This window comes from Schistocerca gregaria, chromosome 1, assembly GCF_023897955.1.
Source record: "Schistocerca gregaria isolate iqSchGreg1 chromosome 1, iqSchGreg1.2, whole genome shotgun sequence".
NCBI classification, from domain to species: domain Eukaryota; kingdom Metazoa; phylum Arthropoda; class Insecta; order Orthoptera; family Acrididae; genus Schistocerca; species Schistocerca gregaria.
Window position 1 is genome coordinate 576,606,142 of NC_064920.1, and position 14,475 is coordinate 576,620,616.

Genomic DNA, 14,475 nt, shown 5'->3' on the forward strand with positions numbered 1-14,475 from the left:
GAAGCGATGTAGATACAAAAATCCTCAGCATACAAAGAACGAGACACTGTCAGCCCAGCAAACGCCACCAGTCCATTAATGGCTACAAGAAGGAGAGGGAACCCGGTGGAACCCCTTTTTCTTTCCACTGGTAAGCGCCATATTAGGAGCCAACCTGGACCTGGAAAGAGCAACAAGAAAGAAAGTAAAGGATAAAAATGGGTAGAGCACCACAAAGGTCCGATATGTGAAGGGTGGTGAGAATGTGGTGGCGCCAGGTGGTGTCGTAGGCTTTGTGCAGGTCAATGAAGACTACAATGAGATGTTGCTGATGGGCAAAAGCCGACCACATAGCAGACTCCAGGTGGACCAAGGTATTCACCGTAGAGTGGCCACAGCAAAAGCCACATTGAGTCGATGACAAAAGGTCGCAGGATTCAAGGACCCAAAACAGCAACCGACTCACCAGGCATTCAAGGAACTTACAGAGGGTATTGGTAAGGCTAATTGGACGGCAGCTATCCAACTGAAGAGGTGGCTTCCCAGGCTTCAACAACAGAATAACAATGCTCACCTGCCACTGGGTAGGAAATACCCCCTCACTCCACAGACGGTTGAAAAGGGTCAGTATATGTTGGTGGCCAGCCACCGATAAGTGTTGGAGCATTTGTTTGGTTATGTATCCTATCCAGTCTAGGAGCCATATTGGGAGAAAGGGTGAGGGTGCTGGCAAATTCCCACTCGCTAAATGGGGCAGTATAAGGCTCCAAGTAGCGAGAAACGAACGACAAAGGCAGTTGTTCCAAGCGCTCTTTCAAGAGGAGATACGTGGATGGATACTGAGTCGATGCAGAGGCTTGGCCAAAGTGTTGAGGAAAATTCTCTGTGACAAAGTCCAGACGGGTAAGACAACACCACATACAAAAATTCCCACAACGCCAGCACGAGGATAATGGGCAAAACTTCTCCTGAGTTTCGCCCAGACTGGTAAAGACGGGAGTGCGGTCCTATGGCAGCCACATATCATTCCCAGCAAATACGTTTCTGAGAATTGAGTAGATAAGGGGGCCCAGGTGTGGAATTGTTGAAAGGTCAGAAGGAGAGCAGTAGAAGGGTGCTGCTTGAAGTGTTGAAGAACACCGCAGCAGTCTTCTATGGCCACAGCAATTTCCAGAGACCCCCAAGGGACCTTCTGATGGGGCGAATGGAAGGGAGAAGGGATGGCTGAAACAGCTGTTGAAAGAATGGCGGCAGTCAAAGTCTGTGTAGACTCATCAATACTGCTGAGTGGGAGTATAGGGGGACGGTAGTAGAGGAGAAGACACCCCAATCAGCTTTAGAGAAGGCCCACCTGGAAGGGCGACAGGGCGAGATACACTGAAAGAAGGTCAAAGCAATCGGGTAATGACCGTTGTCACATAAGTCATTGTGGACACCCCACTGAATGGAGGGAAGAAGGCCAGGAATGCAGATGGAGAAGTCAATGGCAGAGAAAGTGCTGTGTGCCACACTAAAGTGTGTGGGAGCGCCAATGTTTAGTAGACAGAGGTCAAGACCTGCCAGAACAGCTTCAACTGTCCTGCCCAGGGCAGTAGTTGTGTGACTACCCCAAACAGGGTTATGGGCATTAAAGTCCACTAGAAGAAAGAAGGGAGAAGGGAGTTGTTGGAGAAGGGTGGTTGAGGCAAGGGATGTGGGCGGCCTGTCAGCCAGGAGGTAGAGATTACAGATTGTGATTGGAGTGGCCAGATGGGACCTGACAGCAATTGCTTCCAGAGTGGTATGGAAGGGAACCCATCTCCTAACAATGTCCTTGCAGCACCTCAGGGGGCATGGAAGAGCCCTTGCCCTTGTTCTTGTGTTTCTGCTTCTTCTCATGTGAAGGAAGACAGGTCGACCACAGAATTACACCTGGCAATCTTGGCGCCCACCGGCTGTAGATCACATGGCCAATGTGCAGAGTCAGATCGCGTTTCAGGAGGGTGCCAGGAAGAGGAGACCCAGGAAGGAGCTCCAATACCGGAGGTTGCTGAAGAAAGGGAGCGCTTCTCCAGCAGGGATGGGGAGCAGCACCCGAAAGGGTGGGTATAGGTACTGATGGGGAGGGGCAGAGGGAGGGGAGAGTGAGGGTGAGGCAGAAGGTATGAGGCAAATGGGGTGGGCCTGGGAAGAGGAGAGGGTAGGAGAGGGAATGGTCATAACTGAAGCAAAAGTAGAAGTTATAGGCATGGAATGGAGCTAGTCATACTTTCGACAAGCCTTGATTTAGGTAAGTCGAACTAAGGTCTTGTACTCTTGAATCTGTCGTTCTTTCACATACATGGGGCGTGTTGGTGAGCATGGAGGATGCTGTGCATTACAATTTATGCACACTGGTGGGGGAGCACAGGCACTCCTCTCATGGAGGAGGCGCCCAGTCACCACAGAGGGGATCATTGGTGCAGCGGGAAGACATGTGTCCAAACCATAAGCATTTAAAGCATTTTATTAGTGGTGGAATGTAAGGTTTTACATCACACTGAAACACCATCACCTTGACCTTCTTTGGGAGCATATACCCGTTGAAACCAGGATGAGGGTGCCTGTATCAGTGCGACTGTTTTTAGTGCCTTGCTGTACATAGTGGATAAATCAAACTCCTCGCCACTCGAAGTTTGCATTGAGCTCCTCATCAGTTTGGAGAAGAATATCCCGGTGTAAAATGATGCACCGTACCGAGTTCAAAGATTGGTGGGGTGCAACAGAGACTGGGATGTCACTAAGATGGTCACAGGCATACAGGGCTTCAGATTGGGCAGCAGAAGATGTCTTTATGAGGAAAGAACTGGACCACATTTTACTCATGGGTTCTACTTCGCCATACTTATCTTCAATAATCTCCAAGAAAAACAAAGGCTTGGCCATGTCAAAACTTTCACCATCTGCCCTGGTACGCCAGCCAGTGTGGCCAAGTGGTTCTAGGCACTTCAGTTTGGAAACGTGTGACTGCTATGGTCGCAGGCGCGAATCCTGCCTTGGGCATGGATGTGTGTAATGTCCTTAGGTTAGTTAGATTGAAGTAGTTCTAAATTCTAGGGGACTGATGACCTCAGATGTTAAGTCCAATAGTGCTCAGAGCCAATTTTTTTTTTGTCCTGGTACAAACCAGGTACCGAGGGAAAGGTTTCAACCCAAGCTGGCAAGCTTGACCCTCTTCCCAGAGGGTGGCCAGGGAGGGAAAGGATCAGAAGGAGGAGTGTCATGTCTTCTATAACTCTTAGAAATGGCCAAAGAATGGCCAGTATGTTGAAGCTTTTGTCGCTTCATGTGCAAGTCATCTGCCCTAGTACCACCCTCTTTGACCAGTGGCTCACCCCATGGTCGCCACCCAGCCACAGCAAGGGCCATCTGGCATGGTGGCCATTGCCAGGAGTTCTGATGCTCCAAAGTGATGAGCATCGACTACTTGGCATACACGAGGCATAAGCAGCTCAGGTACTAGCAGTGTGATCGCTGTATTGTCAGGGGGCTCAGCCAAGTGGATACTTAACATTCCCACCACACAGACTGGCTAGAGTGCTGGTGACCTAGCAGGAAAGGGGCCAGGATGCAAGGGAAAAGGGGAAGGGAGGGGAAGAGGAACCTGCACCATGGAAACTAGGTTGGGTGTTCATCCCCAAATGGTTCACACTGAACAGAAAACGATGAAAATGGAGGTCAAACCCCAAGGGGACCAAAAACGCCAAAAAGTAGATGGAAACAGTGAACTAAACAATAGCACATACCAAAACAAAGCCAGGAGGATAGTCAGGTCGATAGAAAGAAGTCCACCAAGAGAGAAAGGCGGGGGCAGGGAGAAAGAAGCAAGGACAGGGAAGGAGAGGAACAGGGATGGTAATGCACTCTGGAAAAAGGAAGGAGTGCTTCTCCGTGGTGTGTTCTTCTAGCTGCTGATGTTTCCTGCATGGTAGCATCCGATGTTCGTTGAGCTCCTCTGTAGCTTGCTGTGCGGGAGGAGCTATAGTAACTCCTTCTCCCTTCTTCGTGTTTCTCGATGTCAGTTCTTTTTCTTTTGGCCATGAGTCTTGAAATGCTGGTTTTATAAGGACAAGCGCAACCGTGGTAGGTACGCCATGGCTGTCGATCTTGAAATTGTTGTCACCTCAACTAATTACTGCATATGGACCTTCAAATGGGGTTGCAGTGACCTGCGCACCTTATCATTATGTAGCAACACATGTGAACAGGTGGCTAAATCTTCAAAGACAAATGTGTGCGTTCCAGTTTGTTCCTGAGACTCTGCTGGATGAAACTGACGTATGTAAGATTGCAACTTGGTAGCGAAGTCCAGTGCTGCGACAGTTTCATCTCCCATATCATGGATGAATTCTCTAGGCAGATATAACGATTGCCTGAACACCAAATCTGCTACTATGGCTTGGAGATCAGGGTTGAATGCTATTCTCAATCCTAGTAAAACAATTGGCAGAGTTTCCGTCCACTTGTTTGTTGTGTGATTTCGCTCGTCGTTGCAGACGTTCCACCACGCTCTTCACTGCATGATTTTAAGCAGTGGTCCTTATTTACTTGACACCTAGCAGTTTGGCAAGGCCTCTAAAGAGGTACACCTTAAACTGATGCCCTTTACCTGTCAGCTCAATTCATGGAATCAATACTAGAAATAAGAATAATCTTCATAAGGATTTAAAGTCACTTAGTCTTGTACAAAAAGGTGTGCATTATTCAGGAACACACATTTTCAATAACTTGCCAGCAGCCATAAAAAGCTTAACAACCAACGAAATTCAGTTTAAGACTAGCCTAAAGGATTTTTTTGTGGCCAACTCCTTCTACTCCATTGATGAATTTCTCAGTAAACCCAACTGATTTGTATATAAGTACAATATAACTTTTGCACAATTCCAATGCACTAATGTGTTCATTGAAAATTTGTGTGTGTGTGTGTGTGTGTGTGTGTGTGTGTGTGTGTGTGTGTGTAAGTACAATCTAACTTCTGCACCATTTCAGTGCAGTAATGTGTTCATTGTAAATAAGTATTATAGTAGTTGTATTACATGTTTATTATCTTATAAATAAATAAAAAACTTTTTTATTTTAAATTCAGTGCATTAGTATTTGTAAAATGACTCTTTCATATAGTGTTCATTAAAAAATGACGATCATTCCACTTGGGACCTGTGGAGTGGTACATTAGCTCATTTGTTTTAGTTGTAAATATTTGTCATGTATTGTTGTTTTTCTGACATGTTCCACATCCTGGAGGACCTTCTCACTACGGATCAATTGGAATGAAAGTAAATCTAATCTAATCTAATGTTTGATTACATCCCTTGCCTGAGGCCCTGTCCCATATCTTTCCAGCATTTTGCCGATCGGTATGGTACACAAGCGCACCAAAGAAGCCCCTTGACATTATTTTGTAACCATTTTGGAAGCGAAGCTGGACGATTCTGGCGAATCAAAACGCTGTTGTCAGTTCTCCTCGCGTTAACCAATCAAAAGCAATCTGCCTCAGATCCGTGCATGCGCACTGCAGCGCCACAGTGGCACGAACCCAAAGCAGCCTGCAGCCGATACAGGCCCGCAATTCTTCATAGTAGTGAGAAGTGTGGTTAGAGTATGCGATACTGTTCAAATTTCGCTGACCGTGTGATTCCATGAATAGCATGATAATGGTAGAAAACTGACTGTGTTCTGGAAACTGTCTTAAATGTCACATTATGTCATTTTATTCCCATTCACATCGACATCTTGTTTTGGATTTTACGATTCGGAATATGAGTTAGGAATGGTGTGTAGTACCACATTGTACAAAAACATATGTCAATTTTTTCTGTTTACCGTCGTACCTTAGCTGCTTCAAAATGCATGGAGGTACGTTCCATCTATGCAACTAATTGAAGGCAGTGTGTTTATTTCCATACACGTTTTGCTTCTTTCATTCGTGAAGATGCTTTGAATATTTTTCTCCTCTTCTTGTTTGTAACACATTCTGAGACTTCGTTAATCGTCAAAATTAAGCATTTTTTTGATATATTAGTTGTAATTTACTCGTAAGAGCGCGATTTCTCAGTAATGAGTATCTTGGATTTCGTGGCTTCCATATGTTTAAGAGATGAAAGATGAAATTGCTGTGTGTAAAACAACTGACAGTGCCATTTTTATTTTTTCTTCTCACAATTACACTCCTGGAAATTGAAATAAGAACAACGTGAATTCATTGTCCCAGGAAGGGGAAACTTTACTGACACATTCCTGGGGTCAGATACATCACATGATCACACTGACAGAACCACAGGCACATAGACACAGGCAACAGAGCATGCACAATGTCGGCACTAGTACAGTGTATATCCACCTTTCGCAGCAATGCAGGCTGCTATTCTCCCATGGAGACGATCGTAGAGATGCTGGATGTAGTCCTGTGGAAGAGCTTGCCATGCCATTTCCACCTGGCGCCTCAGTTGGACCAGCGTTCGTGCTGGACGTGCACACCGCGTGAGACGACGCTTCATCCAGTCACAAACATGCTCAATGGGGGACAGATCCGGAGACCTTGCTGGCCAGGGTAGTTGACTTACACCTTCTAGAGCACGTTGGGTGGCACGGGATACATGTGGATGTGCATTGTCCTGTTGGAACAGCAAGTTCCCTTGCCGGTCTAGGAATGGTAGAACGATGGGTTCGATGACGGTTTGGATGTAACGTGCACTATTAAGTGTCCCCTCGACGATCACCAGAGGTGTACGGCCAGTGTAGGAGATCGCTCCCCACACCATGATGCCGGGTGTTGGCCCTGTGTGCCTCGGTCGTATGCAGTCCTGATTGTGGCGCTCACCTGCACGGCGCCAAACACGCATACCACCATCATTGGCACCAAGGCAGAAGCGACTCTCATCGCTGAAGACGACACGTCTCCATTTGTCCCTCCATTCACGCCTGTCGCGACACCACTGGAGGCGGGCTGCACGATGTTGGGGCGTGAGCGGAAGACGGCCTAACGGTGTGCGGGACCGTAGCCCAGCTTCATGGAGAAGGTTGCGAATGGTCCTCGCCGATACCCCAGGAGCAACAGTGTCCCTAGTTTGCTGGGAAGTGGCGGTGCGGTCCTCTACGGCACTGCGTAGGATCCTACGGTCTTGGCGTGCATCCGTGCGTCGCTGCGGTCCGGTCCCAGGTCGACGGGCACGTGCGCCTTCCACCTACCACTGGCGACAACATCGATGTACTGTGGAGACCTCACGCCCCACGTGTTGAGCAATTCGGCGGTACGTCCACCGGGCCTCCCGCATGCCCACTATACGCCCTCGCTCAAAGTCCGTCAACTGCACATACGGTTCACGTCCACGCTGTCGCGGCATGCTACCAGTGTTAAAGACTGGGATGGAGCTCCGTATGCCACGGCAAACTGGCTGACACTGACGGCGGCGGTGCACAAATGCTGCACAGCTAGCGCCATTCGACGGCCAACACCGCGGTTCCTGGTGTGTCCGCTGTGCCGTGCGTGTGATCATTGCTTGTACAGCCCTCTCGCAGTGTCCGGAGCAAGTATGGTGGGTCTGACACACGGGTGTCAATGTGTTCTTTTTTTCATTTCCAGGAGTGTAATTCACCATTTTTTTCTGTATATGTAGCGATTTTCGAGTGTGCGGTCAGACAGAGATCTAGGAGCACAACTTAAATTACTGGGGATGAAACTAGCAGCAACCGTATTTATACTTTAGCCTTGTCACACCTATTTATCTGCGATCGAATCCTTAACAACAGTTGACAGAGATGAAATATTCCTGCCAAAATGTTTTTAGACTATACCACCATATATGAAACATTTTGATTCATCAGATGCATATCATAAACTACAACGTGGCACTGAAATTCAAAGCCGGCACGGGAGTGCTGTTATGCATGATCACATCAGGCGGCACCAATTGTATGTGGTTAACTCGTGAAAAGATTTATTTCTACATATAAATTAATTACACCGAAGCCTGCGGTTTGCATAACATTCAGTGTGCAAACAAGACAAAACAAGCAATAAACACAGTGCAACACTGAACCATGGAATTCTCATAAAGGCTACACCACGGTACCATGGAACATGTAAAATAGTGGGAGTCACTACAATCCTTTAAAGAGAAAATATACACTTAACTGTATCAAGTAACACTATTCAGCACCACAACTATTCAGTGCATCGGCTCTATAAACTACAAAAAGTTTTCACTGAATCTTTCCAATATGAAGCCAGCAAACTGAGCACTCACGTACCAAAAATATGGACCAAGTTTTATTTCTCTCTCCTTTTTAACAGAAATAACTGCAGTGCCAAAATACATTATTCTATAAATCATTTGCAGACAAATGGTTCCTTAAGTGTTTCAGGTTATCAACATAAGCTTTATCATTCCATATCGGCAATAGTGCCCGCAGAACACCAAAGATAATACCGCACAAAGCAAGCTGATGTGTAACAAAGCACTCCTATTGACTCTCGTTACCCAGAAATGCTATTCATTATTGATATTTGGAGCCAGTCTGTTCCAGACGACAAGTAAGGGAACCACGTTGAGGTCACCTCTGTGGGTAATTTATCGATAAGAAATGATTCCTATTTAAAACTGCAGACACAATAATTACTCAGAATGCTCTTTTTATTCAACACACACTAAAGGCGTCTACACTCATAAGTGTGTGCTTAACAAGCTCGCCTGCGCGAACATGCACAAAATAAACGCGCGTCTACACGTCTCAAGAATGCTTGTACAGTTTGCTTACACCGGGAAACGTTGAACTCAAACGACAATGAGCTGGGTGTGGCAGTTTTTTTTCATGTTAAAAAAAATATAAAAAGATGCAACATGATACTTGTAGTAAACAGTGGTTAAAGAGACGAAACTCGAATTCCCATACAAACTTATTTTATGAAGTGAAGAAATATCCCGTAATTGGCATAATTATCTCATGATGGTATGAAAAAAGGTATTTGAATCTTCTATCACTTGTTACATCTTTTGATCAAGGAGAAGTATGGAGCCATGAGGCACGCTATAAGATCACTTCAAAGACTAATAGCAACACTGCGATTTCTCGCGACAGGAAGGAGTTATGACAACCTCAGATACAGAACCAAAATTTCGCTACAGGCAATAACTGTCATAATGCCAGAAACCTGAAATACTATATATGAGGTGCTCAAAAACAATTTCTTAAAAGTAAGTGTCCTAACTGCATTTGTTGTAAAAAAAAGTAACATTTACATTACCTCTGTGATTTCTAATTCGTATTTAAATTGTATTTCCACTTTCTTACTTGGTTTTAGGCCCTTTATTATTCATTGATTGCATTGGCTATGAAAAGGGCTTCTGCCAGTAGTGGTTTCGATTGGAAATGCCAGTTACTTAATTAATTTTGTTTTAGGTATTTGAACTATATTTGTCAACAACAAATAACTCACTTCTAAAAATCTGGATGTCAATAATCCAAATTCTTCAAAGAACATGCGATCTATTTAATTTCAGGGAAGAGTAAATTCACAAACATTGGACGATGAAATTTCTTAGTTCCGCATAGCCTAAACGTCACACCAGTTGCTTACTTGTCAGCTATATTTGATCAATGTATTGCATTTTTGCAGTAATTATGTATTTCCACAAATACTAACACACAGCCTTCCATTATGCTATTTTTTCTGTCAGCTATGATTTAAAATTATTGAGATTTGGGCACACTAATACATGAAATGTCCTTCTGCTTAACTATTACAACTTAACATCCAATTGAATCGGCTTGCTGAAGTCCAGCGTTGTATTTCCACTACAGTTTTGCTCTTATACTTACATCTGTTGCACAGTTGACGATTCCTTGATGGCTCAGAATGAGTCCTATTAACCAGTCTCTTATGTTAGACAACTTGCGCCATAAATTTCTTTCTCACCAGTTTTTAATTCAGTTGCGTGTTCATTATTTATTAGATCTATCCATCTTATCTTCACTGTTTTGTAACAGTCCATTTCAAATACTACTATGCCCTTCTTGTCTGTTCTGTTTAGTTTAGCAGAATGCAGGCGGGCCTTATCATGGATGCAATTTATACTACTACACACTGTCGCTGTTCGACCAGATGCATAACATTATGTTTAGTGGATGCACTTAGATCTTTGTATGGAGAGATGCTGCTCTGTTTGGGCTCAACCATTCCTTTCTTTCCTATACGTTATCATACATACACAATTTCTCATCACCAGTAACAATACAGGGCAGAAATGGTTCGTGATATTCACTAGATTAGATTAGATTAGGTTAGTTTTCGTTCCATAGATACATGCTGAGGAGATCCTCATAGATGTAGAACATGCCAATTTTTTTAAACTAAGATAACAATACTAGTAGTATGAATATATACAATACATCATTTGTTTCTATTAAAAAATTCGTCAATGGAATGGAAGGAGTTGGCCACTAGTAAGTCTTTCAGGCTACTTTTAAACTGATCTTTATTTGTAACTAAATTTTTTATGTTTGCTGGCAAATTATTGAAGATGAGTGTTCCTGAGTAGTGGACCCCTTTTTGAACTAAAGTAAGTGCTTTTAAGTCCTTGTACAGATCATTTTTGTTCCTGGTATTGTATGTATGAACTGAGCTGTTTGTTGGAAAAAGAGATATATTATTTAGGACAAATTTCATTAAGGAGTAAATATACTGAGAGGCAGTGGTTACTATACCCAGTTCTTTGAAGAGGTTTCTACATGACGTCCGTGAATTTACTCCACAAATAATACGTATTACACGCTTTTGGACTCTGAAAACTTTTGTTTGACTTAAAGAGTTACCCCAAAATATTATACCATATGACATTATGGAATGAAAGTAGGCAAAGTATACAAGCTTTTTCATTTTTATGTCGCCTATATCTGCTAACACTCGAATTGCAAATACAGATTTGTCAAGGCGTTTCTGCAGTTCTGTGGTGTGCTCCTCCTGACTGAATTTTTTATCAAGTTGTAATCCCAGGAATTTAATACTGTCAACCTCTTCTATCTGCTCTTCTTCATACTTTATGCATATTCTGGGTGGAAACCTCTCACAGGTTCTGAATTGCATGTAGTGAGTCTTTTCAAAGTTTGATGTCAATGAGTTGGCTGTAAACCATTTATTAATATCCATGAAAATATCATTAGCAGATCTTTCTAGAACTACACTCGACATAGTATTTATTGCAACACATGTGTCATCTGCAAACAAAACGAACTCTGCTTCTGGCAGTGTAACTGATGAGAGATCATTAATGTACACAAGAAAAAGCAATGTCCGTAAGATGGATCCTTGTGGGACACCACATGTAATTTCTTCCCATTCTGATGATGACTGATGACTTAATTCACTAGTCACTTGCACTGACACCCTTTGTTTCCTGTTAGTGAGGTATGACTTAAACCATTTTGCAGCCCTGCCCATGACACCATAGAATTCTAATTTATTTAAAAGGATGTTGTGGTGCACATGATCAAATGCCTTTGACAAATCACAGAAAATACCTGCTGCTTGTAATTTGTTATTTAATGAATTAAGTACATTTTCACTGTTGGTGTAAATAGCCTTCTCGATATCATAACCCTTCAAAAATCCAAACTGTGTTCTTGATAATATGTTATTTGTGGTCAGATGGTTGAGAAGCTGCCTGTACATTACTTTTTCTAAAAATTTTGAGAATGCTGGCTAAACTGAAATCGGTCTGTAGTTTGATGGTATCTCTTTATCCACTTTCTTGAATAGAGGCTTAATATCTGCATATTTTAGCCAGTCAGGGAATGTCCCAGTTATAATTGACTGGTTACACAAGTAACTTAGAATTGTACTAAACTCACAAGAACATACCTTAATGAAATTTGTTGATATTTCATCGTAACCACTAGAATGTTTTGTTTTTAAAAATTTTATTATCGAAGTTATTTCTTTTGGTGAAGTGAGTGACATATTCATGTAGCTGGAGCTATTTGTAAAGGCTAGTTTTAGATATTCAAGGGCATTATTTACTGATCCTGACAATCCCATTCTATCAGTAACAGATATAAAGTACTTGTTAAGTAGATTTGCCACACTATGCCCATCGGTTACTAATGTGTCATCTACCCTTAATGCCATTTGCTCCTGTTCCTTTCTGGTTCTACCAGTCTCCTCTTTCACTATATTTCATATTGTTTTTATTTTGTTCCCTGACATTGCTGTCTTCTTCTCGTAGTGCATTTGTTTAGATATCTGAATTACTTTTTTTAATATTTTACAGTATTCCTTGTATTTAGCTAAATCATCAGCATTGGAGCTATTCTTGGTCAACAGATACATTTTCCCTTTTGTGTTACAGGAAATCTTTATTCGTTGTGTAATCCATGATTTTATTATAGACTTCTGTTTAATTTGAGTAGCTTTTAGAGCAAAACAGTTTTCAAACGTGGTACTGATATTGTTCATGAATGTATTATATTTTTTATTCATGTCATGAGCACTATAAACATCTTTCCAGTTCATATCTTTGAGCAGTTTTCTAAAACACTCAATTTTGATTGACTGACTACTCTCTTGTACTCAGATTTAGCAGTCTTGATAATCTGCTTGGGATTTACATCTAAAACAAGGATCTGCATGTCATGATCTGATAGAACATTTATTACAGGTTTTATGATATAATTTTGTTCCTCTGATTTGTCAATAAAAATGTTATGAATGGCTGTCCTTGAGGATTTAGTGATCCTAGTTGGAAAGTTTACAGTGTGAGTTAGGTTGAAAGACAACATTACTAACTTCAGTAAATGTTTACTGGAAGATTGCATTAGAAAATCTGTATTAAAGTCACCAGCAATCAAAATTTCTTTGTTTCTTCCTATTAAATAACCCAAAAGAGCTTCTAGATGATTTATGAATAGATTATGATTTCCTGTAGGTGCTTGGTAAATAGTTACTGTTGTATAGGATCTGTTACGGAAGTCTACTTCTGTTGCACATGCTTCTAGATGCTGGTCTAAACAGCATTTATTAATGACAATGTTCTTGAATTTATGGCAGTTTTTAATAAATGTGGCAACTCCTCCTCCATCCATATCTACTCTGCAGAAGTAGGAAGCTAGCTTAACTCCTGAAATGTCTAATATATCTATACAAGTGGTCACTTGATGTACAGAGAGGCAGTTGATGATGAGCAAGCAGAGATGGTGCATTATGGCCATTCACTGACTTTCATGATTTCGGCTTAGATCATGTGGTGCCCATGCAACCGATTTTTGAATGTTCCCTGTTGCACACAAATGTCACACAATGGTGGAATGACCACACTTCATCAAATTTGCCAGTTCTTGGGCAAAATGACGTGGATCATTGTGGATGAATGCTGTAATTGATCTTCATCAAACCATGGATGTCCTCCTGAAGGTGGAGAGCCATTAACGTCAAAACAATTTTCCTTAAAAAGGGGAAACCATTTTTATGCTGTTCTCTGTCCAAAGACATTATTGCCATACAAAGCAAAAATGTATCTGGCTGCCGCCACTGGTGTCATCCATCTATTGAACTCAAACAGAAGAATAAATCAGAGATGTTCCGATTTCTCCACTTGCACTCCATTTTCTAACATCCACAACTCCACTCACTATCTCCAAATGACAGAATGAAAATATATATACTCAAATAGGAACAGTGAACTACAAATTAAAAAAAAAGACATTCAATAGATAAACCCATCAACATATGAAATTAATACGCTATGAATGTATGCACCAAACTAATAAAACTGCATGAAGATCACTTCATTTAATACAAGTATTTTTATATTTCAGAATAAACCTGCAAAAAGCAGCAAATAGTATACAAAAACTGCCTGTGTATTTATAACTGACAACACATGTTCTTTGAGGCCTGATATATTCAAACTATCCAGGATTTTCCACACAGCTATAAATTTGGAAGTCAGCCATATTGATAAGGTGCAGAAAGCAACTGGTGTTTCACATAATTATTTAAAGACTCCCTTTGATTATACCTATGCTCTACTTGATTTTCTCGTTATTGAAAACAAAGAACATGGTATACATGGAGGTGACAAAAGCTAGGGGGTGGTGATATGTACATATACAGATGGTGGTAGTTTCGTGTACACAAGGCATGAAAGGGCAGAGCATTGGTGGTACTGTCATTTGTACTCAAGTGATTCATGTGAAAAGGTTTCTGACATGATTGTGTCCACAAAACAGGAATTAACAGACTTTGAACATGGAATTGTAGTTGGAGCTAGACTAATGGGACATTTTGTTTTGTAATGTTTTATACAATTCAATTCTGAGATCCATAGTGTCAAGAGTGTTCTGAGAATATCAAATTTCAGGCATTACCTCTCACCACAGCAAGCACAGTGGCCGATGGGCTTTACTTGACGACTGACAGCAGCAGAGTTCACATAGAGTTATCAGTTCTAACAGACAAGCAACACTGTGTGAAATAACAACAGA